The sequence below is a fragment of the Dermacentor silvarum genome, chromosome 8 (genome assembly GCF_013339745.2).
Source record: "Dermacentor silvarum isolate Dsil-2018 chromosome 8, BIME_Dsil_1.4, whole genome shotgun sequence".
Classification (NCBI taxonomy): domain Eukaryota; kingdom Metazoa; phylum Arthropoda; class Arachnida; order Ixodida; family Ixodidae; genus Dermacentor; species Dermacentor silvarum.
In genome coordinates this window covers 115,331,624-115,348,539 of record NC_051161.1, presented here as the reverse complement: position 1 = coordinate 115,348,539, position 16,916 = coordinate 115,331,624, and the positions used below count along the sequence as shown (strand labels likewise).

Below are 16,916 nucleotides of genomic sequence, written 5' to 3'. Positions count from 1 at the left end.
ACACGGTGTCGGTATTTCGGCCAGCTTCGCTGTGTCTTGAGCTTTTCGCGGCCTAAAGCAAGCTTTTGCCTTTTTTATCTAGCATTCTTGTATACATCTCCTAATCTTTTCCTCCCTCGAAATCTACCTTGTACCGCTACCTATGACTGTAACAGATCCGGTCTTATCAATCTCCTCCATGCTTTTCTTCAGTCTAGACACGCAGCGCCTTGTAGTGGCGCTACCCAGAAGGCGGCGCGTGGCCTAAAAGACGGGAAGCTCAGCGTGCCGGTGCCTGCGAACGCTGTAATTTGCTCCCTCTATTGTTCTACTCCGAGCGGCACATACTCAGTGATCCAATTTGGCGAGATGTTCTCTGAAAAGCGGCACCTACCCAGTGCACTTGTGGCATAGTGTCATTGATGTCCTTGAGGAACCGTTGTGACGTTGGTTCGATTCCTCTTAGCATCGAATAAATTTGAGGGATCTCTGTCATCATTGTAGGGCGTAAACATATCTATGGGGACATACCAAGTTACTCAAGTTAGCGTCAAATATTGGTACATGCATATTGCGTGTTTCTTCTGGGCGATGCGCGCGGGCGCCCAGACGAAGAAGACGAACTGCTCTTTGCTCTCGAGCTGTCGGCTGATCTGGCCAGCGCTGCAGCTATTCTTTGAAGACTTTGAATACAATATACTTTGAAGCGGTCTGCGCTGGATGCATGAAAGAAGACGAAGAAGGTGGCTGGGGGAGACGTGAGGAGGAAGAAGTGTGATTAAATGGCGGACGACACCCGTCTCACTGAGATTATGACTTTTATATAGCCGTTCTAGTGAGGAACGCTACATTTTGGCGCAGCCGACAGCTTCTGAAGACCAGACATGTGGGTGACGTTTTTCGTCGACCAGGCGTCATCGGAGTCTGTTGTTTTCACCCGATACCAAGTGCACGGTGAGCCAGTGACGGACCTTCCTCACGAAGTTAGTTCTACCGGGCTGATCAACGTGGTGCTGCAAGAAGCTGCAATCAGCCACCAAGCCTTGGTGCAAACAGGATCGGTGACAGTGAACCTACAGCTCCAGACACTGAGCGAACTCGTTCTGGAACCCATACGCCACGGCACCCTCAAAGAGGAAACTCCCGCCGAGAAGGTGAGCCTGGTCTTGACTGTTATAGAAGAACTGCAAAGGCAAACGATGCAACAAAGTGAAATAATGAGAACTTTTGTTCAAACGCTTCATCAAGAGAAATCAATACGATATAATGTAGAGCCGGATGTTTTTGAAGGAGACTCGCAAAGTGTGCACTACTGGCTGTGGTTTTTCGAGTACGCCTGTGACAAGAATAAGTGGCACTCCGATGACACAAATATTTTGAATATGCGCCGTTATTTGAGAGCTATCGCCAGAAAATGGTATGATGTGCACCTAATGGATCATGAACCAACATGTTGGGAACTGTGGAAAAGCAACTTTTTAGCTGCTTTCCAAGGCAACGAGGTAGAAAGATGGGATGCTGCACTGCGGTTCAGATATACATGTGGCTCTCTGCTTGAGTACTGTATTGAGAAGCGTCGCCTATTGTATTCTGCAGAACCGAAGCTAGCGTCTCGTGCAGTTGTAGCTTTGGTAACGCAAGGGTTGTGTATCGAGATCCGTAGTCAAGTCCAGCTGAAAGGTCTAAGAACATTTGATGACCTTCTGAGCTTTCTACATTCCACAGTGTCAACAGTTCCATTGAGAAGACAACCAGGCGGCAAAACAGAACAACTTGATTCTCATAACCTGAGTGAACATCTAGAGTTGTTACCGTCATCCGAGCGTGAAGAAAGCTTCATAAGCAAACACCTGGGAAGCATCGATCATGACTGTGATGATGGTGAAGGACCAGTTACTGTAGTTCACGACGGACTACTTCCACATAAACTGACTGCCGTGGATCAAAATCCCGAGAAAATAGGCTACTGTGAGACCGTGTATTTGGTGTCGTCAAGCTTACTGTATGCTCCCATTAAGGTAGATGGCATTGAAGTGAAGGCCCTTGTTGACAGTGGGGCTTCTGTCTCAATTATCAACAAGAGTCGAGTGGACGCCGGTCGTTTGCATGCTGGTAGAACGTTGCGTGTCCAAGCCTGTATACGATGGGTCAGTGACCATGCATAGCGAATGGATAACCCTGGGTATTGAATTCCAAGGACATTCTATTACCAGTGACGTATTGGCAATTCCCAATGTCACCTATGATTTTCTTTTGTGCCGCCCAGACATGAAGAAACTGAAGATAAACCTCTATTGGGACGACAAAGTAATGGCCGAAGACAACATAAAAACAGAAGATCCTGGTGAAGAAACTAGCGAACGCTAATTTTCAACGAGGAAGACATCAAGACTAAGCATCCAAAGCTTATATGCATGGGCAGCTATCCTCCAGCGATGAAATCACATGTCGTTCCTTTTGAGCTCGCAGATAAAACAGTGGTTCGTAGAGCCCCCTATAATATGTCCAGAGATAAAAAGGTGTGGCTGAAAAAGGAGTTGCAAGAAATGTTGGACGCAGGTATCATCCGGCCTTCTGTATCCCCATTTGCTTCTCCTATAACCATAGCGCCAAAACAAGACGGAACGTTCCGCCATTGTACAGACTACCGTGCTCTCAATCGTCAAACGGATTTGATACCTTATCCAATGCCGAGAATCGATGACATCATTGACGAAACTGGTGTTTGCCATTGTTTTTCACGAATAGATCTCTGCAAGGGCTTTTGGCAGATTCCACTAAGTGAAGAAACGAAAAAGTACACCGCGTTCATAACCCCATTTGACTTGTTTGAGTACAACCGCCTACCATTTGGTTGGAAAAACTCCCCTGCGTGGTTTCAGAAGATTATGACCAACATTCTGAAACCTTACTTGGGCACATTTTGCAATGTGTACATCGACGACATTATCATCTACTCAAAGACAAAGGAGGAGCACCGTAGCCATCTTTCAAAAGTTCTTCACGCTCTCAGCCTTGCCCAACTCAAAGTCAACTTCAAGAAAAGTGCGTTGTTTCAAGAAAAAGTGGTATTTCTTGGCAGGGTGTTCGATGGACACACTAAAAGCACTAAGCAAGAATCGGTAGAAAGAATTTCCAAGTTGGTAAAGCCTTACGACGTGCACTCCCTACGTGTTTTTCTTGGCCTAGCAGGACACTTCCGGGCGTTTATCAAAGACTATGCCATGAGAACAAGGTGTCTGACACGTTTAACCCAGAAGGATATGCCTTTTCAATGGGACGAGGAGTGCGAAGGTGCCTATTGTGAGCTGGTAAAACTAATATCATCGGACCCGATCTTGCGAATACCGAATTTTTCTCTGCCTTTCGTGCTGAACACAGACGCGTCACACTATGCAACCGGTGCAGCCATATATGAGAAATCCTCAACCCAAGCTGATCAAACGAAACACCACGTTGTGGGGTGTTATATCTATACTCTGAAGCCTGCTGAGATCAATTACTCCACCACAGAAAAGGAAGCTCTGGCCGTCTTAAAAGCTACTATCGTGGCAATGAGTAGAACGCCAAAATCGTGCTTAGCCCCTAACCTGTGGTGACCTTTGTTGCATGGCGGCACACATGAGGCCTTTGTACGCATGCAAGTTTGTGAATAAGTACCCCGAGTTTTGTGGTTTCTTTGTGAGATGCAAAATGCGATCGGGTTATAGTGTTGGAAATGGGTGCCAGCCAGCGCTACATCAATAGCACTACTTGGTGATTCTGGCCGTTGCCAACAAAGCCGGTGGAGAATCACTATTGCGCTTGCTTATCAATGTTTTCAGTGTACATATTCATAACACGATCGCGACTGCAGATTGATAAATTTTGATGCAGAAAATGTGGAAGGTTTTGTGCTGCCACTCTAGAGCATTGGGCTCTTACTCGCAAGGTTTATGTTGCACTAAAAAACTTTTAAAAACTTGTACCCTAAAAGGGGGTTGTCTGTTTCTTTAAGGAGTGATAATAAAGCCTAACATTCAGATTGTTGTGCAAATACTAAAATACTATATAATGGTCGTGTAGTACCACTGGTGTACGGTGCAGCTTGGCCATTGAAAACATTGCCATTTCTCTGCTAATGTCAGCACTACTAGCAGTTTTATTGCCGTATAGTTACAGCAATTAATTCTGTGCCCTTTGTTGCTGTTTAGCCAAGAGGACGATGATGGGATGGGCTTTGCCCTCCCAGATCTTCATTTCCTCAACGGTGTAGTGAAGGAGAACATCCCACTCACATCGTATATTACAACAAGGATTGTCGACTCCTTATTTCAGGAAATGACTGCACATACAATGTGAGTAAACTTGCATGCAGCAATGTTAAAATTGCAATATTTCTTTACTTTCAGAAAGAGGTACTATTGCATAAAGTTAAATAATTTTACAGGTATCCATCACACAAGTTTTACCAGGGCACTGCGTCCACGGTCGTGCGCCGCTACCCAGAGCTTGCTGATCCCTGTGGCAGTGGACATGTGAGTAGGCTCTCAGAATACTTGCATATATCTTCGTTTATGGGATTGAGTTGTGATACCACTGTATGAGTTGTGCTGTTTTTCTTATCTGCTCAGAGTGGAGATCTAGTTTGTGATCGAGCTTGAAAAATACAAATATGTAATGAAATAGTGGTTGTGTGTTGCTGTAATGTGTCTAGTGCCAAGCGATAACAACTCTCTAATCCAGTCATTAGTCGGGCAGTTGCGCACGGAACTATTTTCTGCTGCGCAATGATATTGCCAGTGTATGCCTCGTACCTTCGATAGTGCTTCAAACTATGCGTGCAATGGAGTATAGTAACTGGCGACCAAGTGCTTCCTTTAGCCGAGCCAGGATGCACACAGGGCAAAAAGGCTAAACTTTCGGGGCATTCAGTAGCTACCTAATTAGAGACCTGGTACTTGCTTAAGTATTTTATATTAGATGGTCTTTGTGCACACTATTCTTTGTTATTAGCCTCGTCGTTGTCTGTTATTCTTGTATTTTTGTGCTTTTTCAATATATCAAGGGCAGTATTCTGCGGTGATCACTTTCGCGAGACTCAGCACTGGATGCGTCGTACGAATGACAGTGCTCTTGCCACAGTGTGAAGATAGTATACTTGGCACAGCGCCAGAAGCGATCTCAGTCATATGTGCAAGCACTTAAATGTTGCAGTTGAATCATCCAAATTCGTAGTCTTAGTTGTGAAGAAGGAACACAAAATAGTTGAGTAGTACTTATGTGCTGTACGAGCGTAGGGATTGCGTGAGGTGGCCAAACATACGTCACAGAAGCCTAATCACAAACAGTGATTCCAAATCTCGTGTGGCGTATGGCACAACTGTAATCCTTGGAACTGATTTACTTGAAAAGGAGGACATTACTTCCTTGAAAATTTTTATTGACTAACTGGTGAATGAAATTGCACTAAAGTTTTCAATTACTTTAGGGCATATTGCAACTTACAATTTGTAAACAATGATTTCACGAGGCATATTCACGGTGAATGATTTCTCAGGATTACACCATTTTCAAGATATTCATTCGAAAAGTGTGCGACAAAGTAGATGGACATTTTAGTTATTTTTTTGCTCTAGAGCATAAAATGACATTTTGTTTAAGAAGTGGGACTCTGCACGTTTGACATCAAACCATCCTCATAATTTGTTGCAAGTATATATGCCTTGCAATTTCACTGGCTACAAATCAGAAGGTGCAATACTGGTTGGAAGGTAATTTCAATTCGTATTTTGATTTAATGTGCAAGTAATGTCTACCCCATTGAGCAGTCAAGTTAAATGATTAAAAATGTGCAGTCACAATTTTTTAAAATTTTGATATTCCAAAAACAGATCTGTTATAGGAGCTGCTGGTACCATGTTTCCTCACAATAATTTGTCTTTCTTGTCTTGTGTTGGTCATTTATTGCAGACCATTATCATTAGACCAAGAGGGGATAATTTTTTATGTAGTGAGTTTTTAAATATTATTTGAAATTGCAGGCTTCTTGGGTTGTGATGCTGCGGCAGAAATTTAAGAATGAAAGAAGGAAGCTGGCCACCGATAGAGTGATAATAAATAGGCAAAAGTTCGGCACTGCAGCAAAGTGGCCGAGAACATCGAACGGTGCCGCTGCAGAAGTGTTGTAGCGTGGCAAAATTGGACCCGTTTTGGTTAGTGTTTCATACTTTGCATTCTACCTACATCTCATTAAAGTATTGCTATTCTATTCATTGCATCTATCATTCCGTTTCATCTTGAGAAAATGCAATTCCTATCTTGTGCAGGCACAAGGTTTGGTGTCCAGCGGTGAGGACAGCTGCAGCCTTGCACAGCATGAAGCCTTGCTGGTTTCCGAATCTAAAAAGGCAAACCCTGACAGGCCGCAAATGCTCTGGAGGCTGCAGCTGACCCACACTGCAAGAGCAAAGGACCTCTGCCAGATGTCGCCCGTGGAAGCTATGGAGAAATATCCGTACCTGGCAGACAAGGAATGGGTATGTGCTTTCATTACATATTTTATGTGTCGTGAACTTTCAGTGAAAAGCTTTTGGAGGTTCCTGCAAAAAATGTGGCTGCTTGGCTGTATTTCAATGCTCGAAATAGATCTTAATGTCAGGTGCAAGAAATTATCTCTGATCTTGCTATTTGCATGCCCAAAGTGCAGTCTGGTATGTGTGTGGTACTACTATTGATAGCGATTAGGCAATGAGCTTTAGCTGCACTGCATAAAATCGGCGCCAATAATTCATAAAGCACTTCTGCTAACATTGTGAAGCACATAGTGCTCCCCGTACATGTTTCCCAGTAAGGTTTACTGTTGCAGCAGCAGCCGCTTGCGCTACGGGGGGAATAACGTCGTAAGCCTTTTATATATAAAAGAACGAGCCCAACAACTGATTTCATCGTTGTTGCAGCCCTGCTATGGATAGCTGTGATGGAAGCAATATTTTACTTTTTGGAGCAGCCTTCGGAGCAGAAAAAATGCTACTTGGAGTAGCCATAAGTCTTTTCGGAGTAGAAAAAAATGCTACTTTAGAGCAGCCATTGGTGTTTTCGGGGCAGATGGCAAAATATGCCAAAGGACTTTTGGAGTTAAAAGCATCACCAAAGTGTCTCATGCATATTAATAATTATTATGAAACATATTGCTTATACAATAACCTGAATATCGCATGATAAAAGTAATCGGTCACATATCACTGCTGCGACGACGCAAGCAGTTCATCAGTATGACTTGAAAGTAATCTTGCATTTCACCTTCGAACTTGACATGTCTGCAGGTAGCAAGTTTTATGGACCACTGCTACGGAAGTGGTCCATAGCACTGTTTCGTAGCAGGTTCGGAGCAGTTACTAACAAAAATGACACTTTGGATTAGCATGTAGCAGTGTTTCTCTTTTGTAGCAATTGGAGCAGCGCTTCGATCACTGGGATAGGCAATGCATAATTAGGAAAAAGAAACGGCACTAAGACCAGCTGTGACATGCCGTGGAATTCCAACACAGGGAAAGTCCGCACATCTGCATTCTCCCGTCACTGATTAATGTGCCGTAGGAGGAAATGAGCAATGAAGCATTGCACACCCCCTCAGCATTCGTAGGGGTGGTTTTCAACAGCTTCACTGGACATCCACTTTCACAGGGCCGGGATGGCGAGTCAATTCTTGTTTTCATTTTTCAGTGCAGCCAGTCTATTCTTGTATGCGATAGGTCGACAGTTGCAACATATGCTCTAATGTGATTGGGGTACGCTTATGTATTTATACTCTGGCTTACCTTAGCGGTGGTGTTGATTTGTAGCTTTTTATTGTATGTGAGCTTACAAGGTATTGTGCATGTTTTATTTGAACTATATTTAAGTTCCTTGAGGACTTCAACATTCTGATAAAGAAGGACGGCACAAAGAGTGTTGGAAATGGGTTCGAAAAGACGCAGTGCCTTGCTATAAGAGAGTGTTGGGGGCCAAAAAGAAAGACAACACACATTATTGAGGCCCATACTGTGAATGGTTCAACAAAGCGCAGGAAACGTAAGTGACAAAAGTGTGCGCCAAAATCTTGGTGTAACAGTTTGTAACTGTACTTCGCTGCATGTTTGTGCGTTATGCCTTGCTTTCTGCCTATTAGCCTGTCACATGAAAGTTTTAGGGTTGTGCAACTGTAACTCTGCTCATCTATTTTAAGACCAATTGGAATCGTGGGTGAACTTAAGAGAAGGGGCTGGGGCGGGGGGGGGGGGAAACTGCAGATCCGCGATGTGCGACAAGCAGTAGCACTGTTCGACGTGTCTTTTTGGAAATTTTGGTGAACAGCAACTATGGTGGATGAGTAGAACAACCCGAGGTGCCAGTTTTCTCACCTTCTTGATTATTTGGCAATTGCAGGTGCTAGAAAACACACAAAGGTCTTAAAGACAGTTCAGGTGCAGACTACCTTCTTGCTAAAAATTTGTTTATTGTGACTATTCAGGTTCAACGTGTTTTGTTGCAATTATGTTAGGGTGGTTTTTCTTGATGTCCTGGAATTCTTTCCATTTTTTCATAATAGATTTGATGGCACAGCTGGTATAGCCTCCGTTTTTTTCAGACCAGGGGCGGTATTCTGTAAGAGTCTACCTAGTGTACTGTCCATTTTGGCTGTCGCTGATTGGCTGCTGCTTGACGTGCAGGAAGGTGCCAGCCAGTCTCCTTCCTGCACGTCAGGCAGCAGCCAATCAGCAACAGCCGAAATGGACAGTCCACTAGGTAGACTCTTGCAGAATACCGCCCCTGTACTGAAAGTTCTTAAACTGGTGCATCGAATACGTCATTCATACAGACTATACTTCAAGCTTTAAAAATTAATTCTGAGGGAATTTACCATTGAATAAGTGGCATAATCCGAGTAACACACAAGCTACCTGCATGAGCTTGATACAAAGGCAGTAATCGCAGGCGAAATGCATGAACTGAGGCATCACTCTAGTGTGTTTTGAGAATGCGAAAGGTAATGACTGTTTATTATTTATTTTTATTTTCAGATATCCGGGCTGTGCAAGTCCTACAGTTGCTTTCAAATGTCCTGAATGAACCCAAGGCACTTGATGTAATGTTTGTGCATGTGGTAAGTTTGCTAAAGTTCTACAGAATAATGTACGACATGTTTTTTAATCTATTTTATGTAATTTATAATAATCATTACTATAATTGGAATTATTATAATGTATTATAATTATTAGAAAATATTTCACATTTCTTAGACGACATTTGACAGATTCGTGTGACACAAATGCACTTATTGAAAGAGTTTCCTATGTTGTGTAGCAGAACTAGCATATTTCACTGAATTGCAATTCTGTACACACGTAACTTCTAAAAATAAAATGAGTTGAAAGTCGGCTAAAGTCACATGATCTACTAGGAAAGAAAACCTACAACATTTGATCTTGCACATCTCTATGTCATGTTGCCACTGTGTTGGTGCACAGGCAAAGGAGAACTATGTTTCACATCCTCTCTCCGAATTTATGGATGGAAGCTACACATGTGCGGTACTTTTCATTTATAATGATAAGCATTCTGGAACTAATCGGGGCAGTGCAGTAAGCTTTTACTGGTCCCATATTGGTTGAGCAGGAAGATTACTATACCTGTCTCTTTATGCAGGATGAAGACAAGCCCTGCACACGGTGCATTGTTTGCACAGGTACTACTCTTGAAGCTGCAGACGAGCTCTTTTTATTTGCCGAGAAGAAGCAGCTTGCTCGAGTGATTGATGCTGAAGAGGGCACCACTGCCATGATGGCTGCCTATTAAGCATTTGACTTTAGCTATGCCAAGCCAGCGTACAACATGTCATGTGTCCTAGAGCACCTGTTCCTGCATGTGAACGTATCACAGCCAAAATGTGTTGCTAGGAGGTTCATTTCCGCTCATAAAGCGGAATATGAGTGTCAATTCACAAATAAATTACCTGTCTGTATTCTAATGTTGAAAATGACCTTTTGTGTTTACTATACCTTGGTGATCACCCAAACAGGCTCGTGTTTCACTGTAAACAATGCAGCACGCTTCCACGAAGCTCTTCAAAACACCCTTGCACCCTTATAACACACTGTTCAAACACCCTTACACCCTTATAACACACTGCAATACACCCTCGCACCCTCAGAGAAAGCTGCTGAAAACACGCTTGCACCCTTGAGACAAAGGGTGTTATGCTGTTCAAACACCCTCTCACTTTAGGGTGTTACTTCAATGAATAATACCCAGCTTAAGGGTGTGATTGCTGATTTAAAAACCCTTTTAAAGGGGTGCTAGGGGGTTAGTTATAGACACTCAAAAAACCGTTAGGGGTGTAAATTATTTTACAGTGTATATGAGTCCCTTAGACGTGTTTTCCGGTGTGGCTCTGTAGGCGCTGGCTTCATGTTCTTCCTCTCACACTCGTAACTTCGTGGTGGCTGCGTACCGCCTGGCTCACTCTTCGGATGGCGTGCTGACGATCATGATATTTTGCTTGAGGTTTATGCATAGGCTGTCTTCTTGCTTCGTGACTGACGGCAGCGGCGTTTCTCAGGCAGCGGTGTATGCGTGCCTGCCTGTGCTTCGAAACGTTGAGTGCTACTCGTGGTTGCACGATCACTTCGTAGCCTTCTGCTTGTAGATAAGGTAGCCAGTTTGCCTTCGTTCACCTTTTCAATTGCTATCCCCAGGCGCGCGCTTCCGTTCAGATGCGTTTCGTGGCACCGTTTTTGTCGAACCTGATCTCCCTCCGTATGTTATCGTGATGTTTGTTCTGCAGACTTCACACCATTCCGCGTCGTTGGTAAAGTCCTCCTGTTGCATAACTGCTCCTTCCACGCGTATGACCTCCATCGTGGCGCTAGACGTGCTGTCGAGGTGTTCCGGGGGGCCTCCGGGCGTCGTCGTCGGCGCGTTAGGCCTAGCTGTCCTTCCAGCCACGGCAGTGGCGGAGGCAATGGCCGATCAGCGTGGCGACTCAGAATTGTCGATGTAAATGCCGAAAAAGTGGGCCCACCTTGTAAAAGCTGGTGCCAGGTGTTCAGCTGAACTTGCTTCGTCGATTGGTGCAGAGATTTTAGCCAAGTTCTGCGATTTTCGCTGAAAATTATAGGAAAACGGCGGAGCCGACACGACGTCTGTCTGTCTCCCAAACTTTGGCTCATATCCACTGCGGGGGCCAGGCCAACACGAACTAGCTCATGAGGTGATCGCCGCGTGTTCATGAAGATTATGATTTCCATACGATGGACTATACGCACATCGGCGGATCGGCGAAGCGCACACGACCTGCGTCCGCACTACGTGGCCTTCTTCTTCCATAGTATAGAAGTAAGAATTATATAAAAACTCGGCGATCCTCTCAAAGTGCGTGTTGGTGTTGGCACGATGTGTACCGACTTCTCTTTGTCCAATCCGCTGTTGTGCATATGGACCATGGTACGCCTATCATTATTTTAGTTTTTACATGATATTAGGTGCAAATAAATTGAAGAACTGTAGGCTCAAAAGGAAATACTAGGCGAAAGCGATATCCTATTCGACAAAACATACGCTACATCCAGAGAACAAGGAGATATTATGGGACATATTAAGGAATGGTGACGAAGCAGCTCGGTCGGCTTTAGGTCGCCAAGTTCCTCCGATGATAGAAGCTGTTGAATGCGTCGTGAGTCGGAGTCGGTCGTGCGTCGAAGTAACTCCCGTTTCAGGATGTCGTAGGGGTTGTCGGGTGGGGGAGTGAGCAAAACGTCGCGGATCAAAGCTGTGGTGGTCGGGCTGAGCGCACTCACGACATAGTCGTACTTGGCCGTCTGCGATGCAATGCGGTGACGGCGGAACTGCGCTTCGATATGGAGAAACCAGAGCTCACCATCTGCGGGCCAGAACTCGGGAAGCTTGAGTGTAGCGATGGAAGGTGCGGTATTGCCTTGGGAGTTCCTTTCCATGGCGTCGAAGAGAACCGGCGGGACGAATAGTTGCGATGCGGGATCACGTCCGTATCACCAACTTGTGGGAACAGAAGACTCGAAGAAGTAACCATTTATTCGTCGGGGTAACTAAGCTGATGTTGCGGCCATGATGTCGAGCTTCTTCTTCTCGTTTTGCGGACGCGAAGCACACTGTCCACTACAATATGTTTGGATAAAAAAGTGTTTAACAGGCATGTTAATGAAATCTTAATGAACGAAAATATAACTTGTTAGGCGAGAACGCAAGATTATAATTAAGCACAGTACCTAGACACGATACTATGCAAAAAAGTATTGATGTAACTAGGTATGCAAGGTGTTATGATGTATTCAATTAGTTTTGTTGTTTACAGTGTTACTATGTGAGATTGGCTTCTACGTTATATATATATCGGTAAACTGTACGTAACCTACGTATATTGTATTCAGTATACTAACTCTATATTACTTTTTTTCGTTTTGTATAATTTTATTTGTCATTTGCTGAGTTCCTTTTTTTAACTAGATTAACCCTTTTCTATTGCCCCGGTTGTATATATTATATTGCGTCGGTAAATTTCGGTTTGCACGCGATAATACGCCCCCGGCCTTCAAGCGGTTAAACTGTTTTACTGAAAAAAATATACCTACTGTGCAGGTCTGATACACTACTAACTGTTGGTATTTGCGTGTTTCAAAAGAAGTGCATGAATGTGGCAAACGAGAATTTGCCAGATATTTCTCGGCTAATGCGTTTGTTGACAAAGGTTTAGCGTTGAAAAGCAGCAGAGTTTCGCCTATCTTTCTACTCAGGTTTACTTGCAAGAACTCGGTCACTGCTTTGTGTTGTCTCCAATTTCCAAACTCAGGCTTGCGCAAATTTTTCACTGTTTTGCTTTTCAGTTGAAGCCGCCTATGCAAACTACAAATATCAGAAAGGGCGGCGAAATAGTGAAGCTTGTACACGACAAAATCGTCATAAACGGAGAAATGTATGCCTGGGATGCTACTGAAATAAAAAGAATTTCCGTTTCAGCACCCACAAAAAATCGAAGAAGAAAAGTGAACTTCTTCAGGCACTCAAAAAAGCTTCCGTTGCCTTAATCTAAACGCTCGCAGTGTTGTAAACAAACTTTCCGACTTTCAAAGATTTGCAGTGGCGCATGAGCCACATGTAATGATAATAACTGAAACTTGGTTGCATACTGGTATCCTGGACTTTGAGAGAACACCACCAGGGTACAAAATATACAGGAAAGATCGAGATTACCGCGGAGCCGTAGTCGCCTTGTTGTTTCAAGACTGTTTGCAAGTACAAAGATTGACGAAATGCGAAAACACCCGTGTACTTAGATTTAGGTGCACGTTAAAGAACCCCAGGTGGTCCAAATTTCCGGAGTCCTTTACTACGGCGTGCCTGATAATCAGAACTGCTTCTGGCTCGTAAAACCCCATTATTTAATTTTTAACAATACTTTTGTGCCCAAAAAGCGGAAAGTTGTATGTGAAACGAATCCGTGGATGACAAGAGACCTCGTACGATTGGGCGAAAACTAAAGCAAGTAAGAAAGCAACATAAAGCACGACCCTCAAAGGCTAACGTCGAAAACTAACCAACCTGCGTCTACAGCTTAAAACTGGTGTTTCTAAAGCTAAAGACAATTATCAAAACGTTGCTTTAAAATCTTTCTTTTGTCATCCCCGGAAAAGTTCTGGCGGTACTTATCGCCAAAGAAAACCCAGGTGTCCGATATCTGCGTGCATAGTTTCATACTGACAGATAAACTGAAAATGGCCAATGCACTTAACAGGTACTTTTGCTCTGTGTTCACGAACGATGATAGAAAGACACCGCGCATAGCTGTTTTAAATGATATTCCGCCCATCGGTGATCTCGACGTAAACGAAGCAGATGTATTGTCCTTGCTTCTTGATCTTTATATAAAGAAGTCGCCAGGCGTCGATGAAATACCTAATGCTTTTTTGGTGAGATACGCCGAATTATGCGCCAAATATCTTTGCAATATTTATAATAAATCACTTTAATGGGCAGAAATTCCACGTGATTGGGAATATGCAAAAATAATTCCCATCCCTAAATCAGACGACCATTCACTACTCTCATCTTACTGTCCTATCTCCCTACTTTGTGCTTCATCAAAACTGACAGAACACATAATAATTAAGCACATCTCAGTCTTCATTGAAAGTAATGGCCTCTGCGAGTGCGCGAAAACACGACTTCCGTCGTGGTAAATCCACCGTAACACAACTATTATAAACAGTGTATGAAATCGCTGCAACCCTAGACGGTCAAGGCCAAATTGACATGGTATTCTTAGTTTTTGAGAAACCCTTCGACTGTGCGTCCCACCAAAAGTTTTTTCGAAGTTAAAACCTATTCTTAAAACCTATTCTCCTGAATTAAAAAATAAGTTCACAGAACATGAAAGTGCTGTAAACGATTTGCTATTTTTACAAAACCACGAACATGGTATGACTCTGTGCACATCTGAGCACACATTCATTGAGAATACTGTGCTAGCAGATGAATTCGCTACACCTGTAGCAGCGAAACCTGGCATCTGTTCCATAGATGTACCTACCATGGAGTACGATATACAGTAAAGCTCACTAATGCGTTGATAGTGTTGCCTTGCTGAGGCAGTGACGGGCAGCTTCACCACTTGTTCATTACAGATGTTCACTGCATGTTACTCCACGCCAGCGGCTAGATTTGCCGCGTATCTTTTGCGGTTATGCCGCTTGCTGTCATCGCCGCGACATGTGACTCTGTTTCATATTCTGCAACTTGTGCTTTCCCTATATATCACTTGTTGCATGTCAGTGCGCAAAAATGTTTGGCACCTGCCGGAGCTCACGTTGCCGGCATTCACGTCTTAACTTTCGCTTGCCAAGATCCTCCTGAATGGTTCGCTCCACAGCTGCTCAATAAATTGGCTTGCATTTGCCTCACAAGCACGTCACATTTCCATCCGCGTAAGCTATTTACATGCAGACATCACTACCTCCACCCCACAGCCTGTTTACGGCATTACAGAAATCACCATTGGAAATATGTCGCCTTTTTCTGGATTTAGCACGCGCATATCACGGCACAATCTTTATTTGAAAAAGTATGGATGGTTAATGTTTTATGGGAGCTGTAGTTAAAAGACAAAGTAAAAGAGACTTCAACACTTGAGGAGGGGAAGCTAAATCTTCAAGTGCAGCTATGTTTGAGAAATGTAGCTCAAGCTGTTAGGAATATTCCTGCTTTTATTCATAGAAATGCTTCTATTCAAGTAGCTTTCTCTCACATGTCTCACGAACAAGGGACATCTCTTGGTACACCAGCACCGTACCAGAAAATGGAACAGCTCATCATTTGGCTAAGCTAATATCATAGGAGCTTAAGAAGCAATAACCACTGAATGCGCAATGAGCTGTCATCTTCAAGTTCTAAAAAACACAGGAAAATCGACGTGCGCCAGCTGAAACCTCTAAGCATTACTTGAGCTCAACACCGTACCGCAGCGACTGCTAAGTATGACAGCCACCCGAGACAAAAAGGAATAAGTTGTAAGCAATCAACTTACATCCCCATAATTACAAAACAACCGAAATATAAAAGTTTGTCTGCTTGTCTAGTGCTATGTCGCTGTTATTCAATCGCGAAAGAGCCGTGTATAAAACTCGAATCGTGCCACAATTGCAACCCTTTTATATCTAATCCTTGGTTCCTACTATGGTTCTGAAGCCATTCCCACGTGAAAAACTGGGGAACAATGCTGCGGACAACGGTCGTGGGACCTAAAACCTATAAAATTATAGGATGGACATTTGAGCTAGTTTGTTGAAGATCACAAGAAAATAGCGCTACAAATAGCAGACGCGACAAAAAAGAGCACGCAAGATATAGTTGAAGAACTTTTCCTTTTCTTTATTACTTTCTTATGGCAGTCGGTTTTTCTGTGCTTCCTCTTAACAGAGCAATTAAGGCTACCTTTGCAAAGTGTGATCATGTATCCCTTGCAAAGAAAAAAAAGTGCGGTACAACGTTTATTCCAAGACTTTAGGATCAATATACTAGCTGGCTTTGCTGGAAGGAAAGACGGCCTAATATACTAAGACCCACGATTTTATTTACCCAATTTAGCTAATTAGAAAATAAGCCTTGCAAGCTTCCTGGAAAGGGTAACCTTCCAAATACCCGCAACAAAATTTCGAAGCTCTCATCACTGACGATCCATTTATCACTAACAATTTATAGGAAGTTTGCTCAAGTTTCTAAATACAGCCCTACCAAGAATTAAACAGCGGTTTCAATTGACATCAGATACTTTATTATTAGATTCCACAAAACCAGATTACGTGCAGCATTAAGGTTGCCAGTTGGTAAGTCAGGCATACTGCACTGTTGTTATGTAATAGGATTGCCAACCAGTGACTTCCTCCGGATGTTAAATATTTATCTTGAGTACACTATTGTCGCATGAGAGGGTGATGCTTGGATTCAACAAGTGGGATTCGCATATCGTCTTATATCACGCTATCACTGAGCAGATTATGCTTGGCTTGTTTTCGCAGGGTGGCTCACACCATCACAAGTGACTGAAACAAAATGAGAAGAGCGTTTCGTCACGTCCATAATCACTTATTGACATTACGTTGTAACAATGCTGACCTTCGTTCAATTCTGCAAATAACGGTTGCTGTGTTTTACGATTATTTTAAGCCCCGGCCATTTTAATAACGATAGTGCCGTGCCTGAAGGCTCCTTCGTGTTTCGTCTTGTGTGGAAGCGATCTTTATTTTTGTCTTTACTACTAGCTGGCGGTATACTATATACTAGCTGTATAATTTCCAGGTGCAAAATTTAACGTGCTGCCCTGATATAACTAAAAATGACACACGAATGAAATGTAGCAAACATGTGGAAAGCACTATGGCAAATTAATG

General features: G+C 43.3%; 1 pseudogene; it reads left to right on the top strand.

Annotated features, from left to right (window-relative positions):
* Nucleotides 1–863: 863 nt before the first annotated feature.
* Nucleotides 864–16,916, top strand: part of LOC125947706 (uncharacterized) — a 68,147-nt pseudogene continuing 52,094 nt past the window's right edge.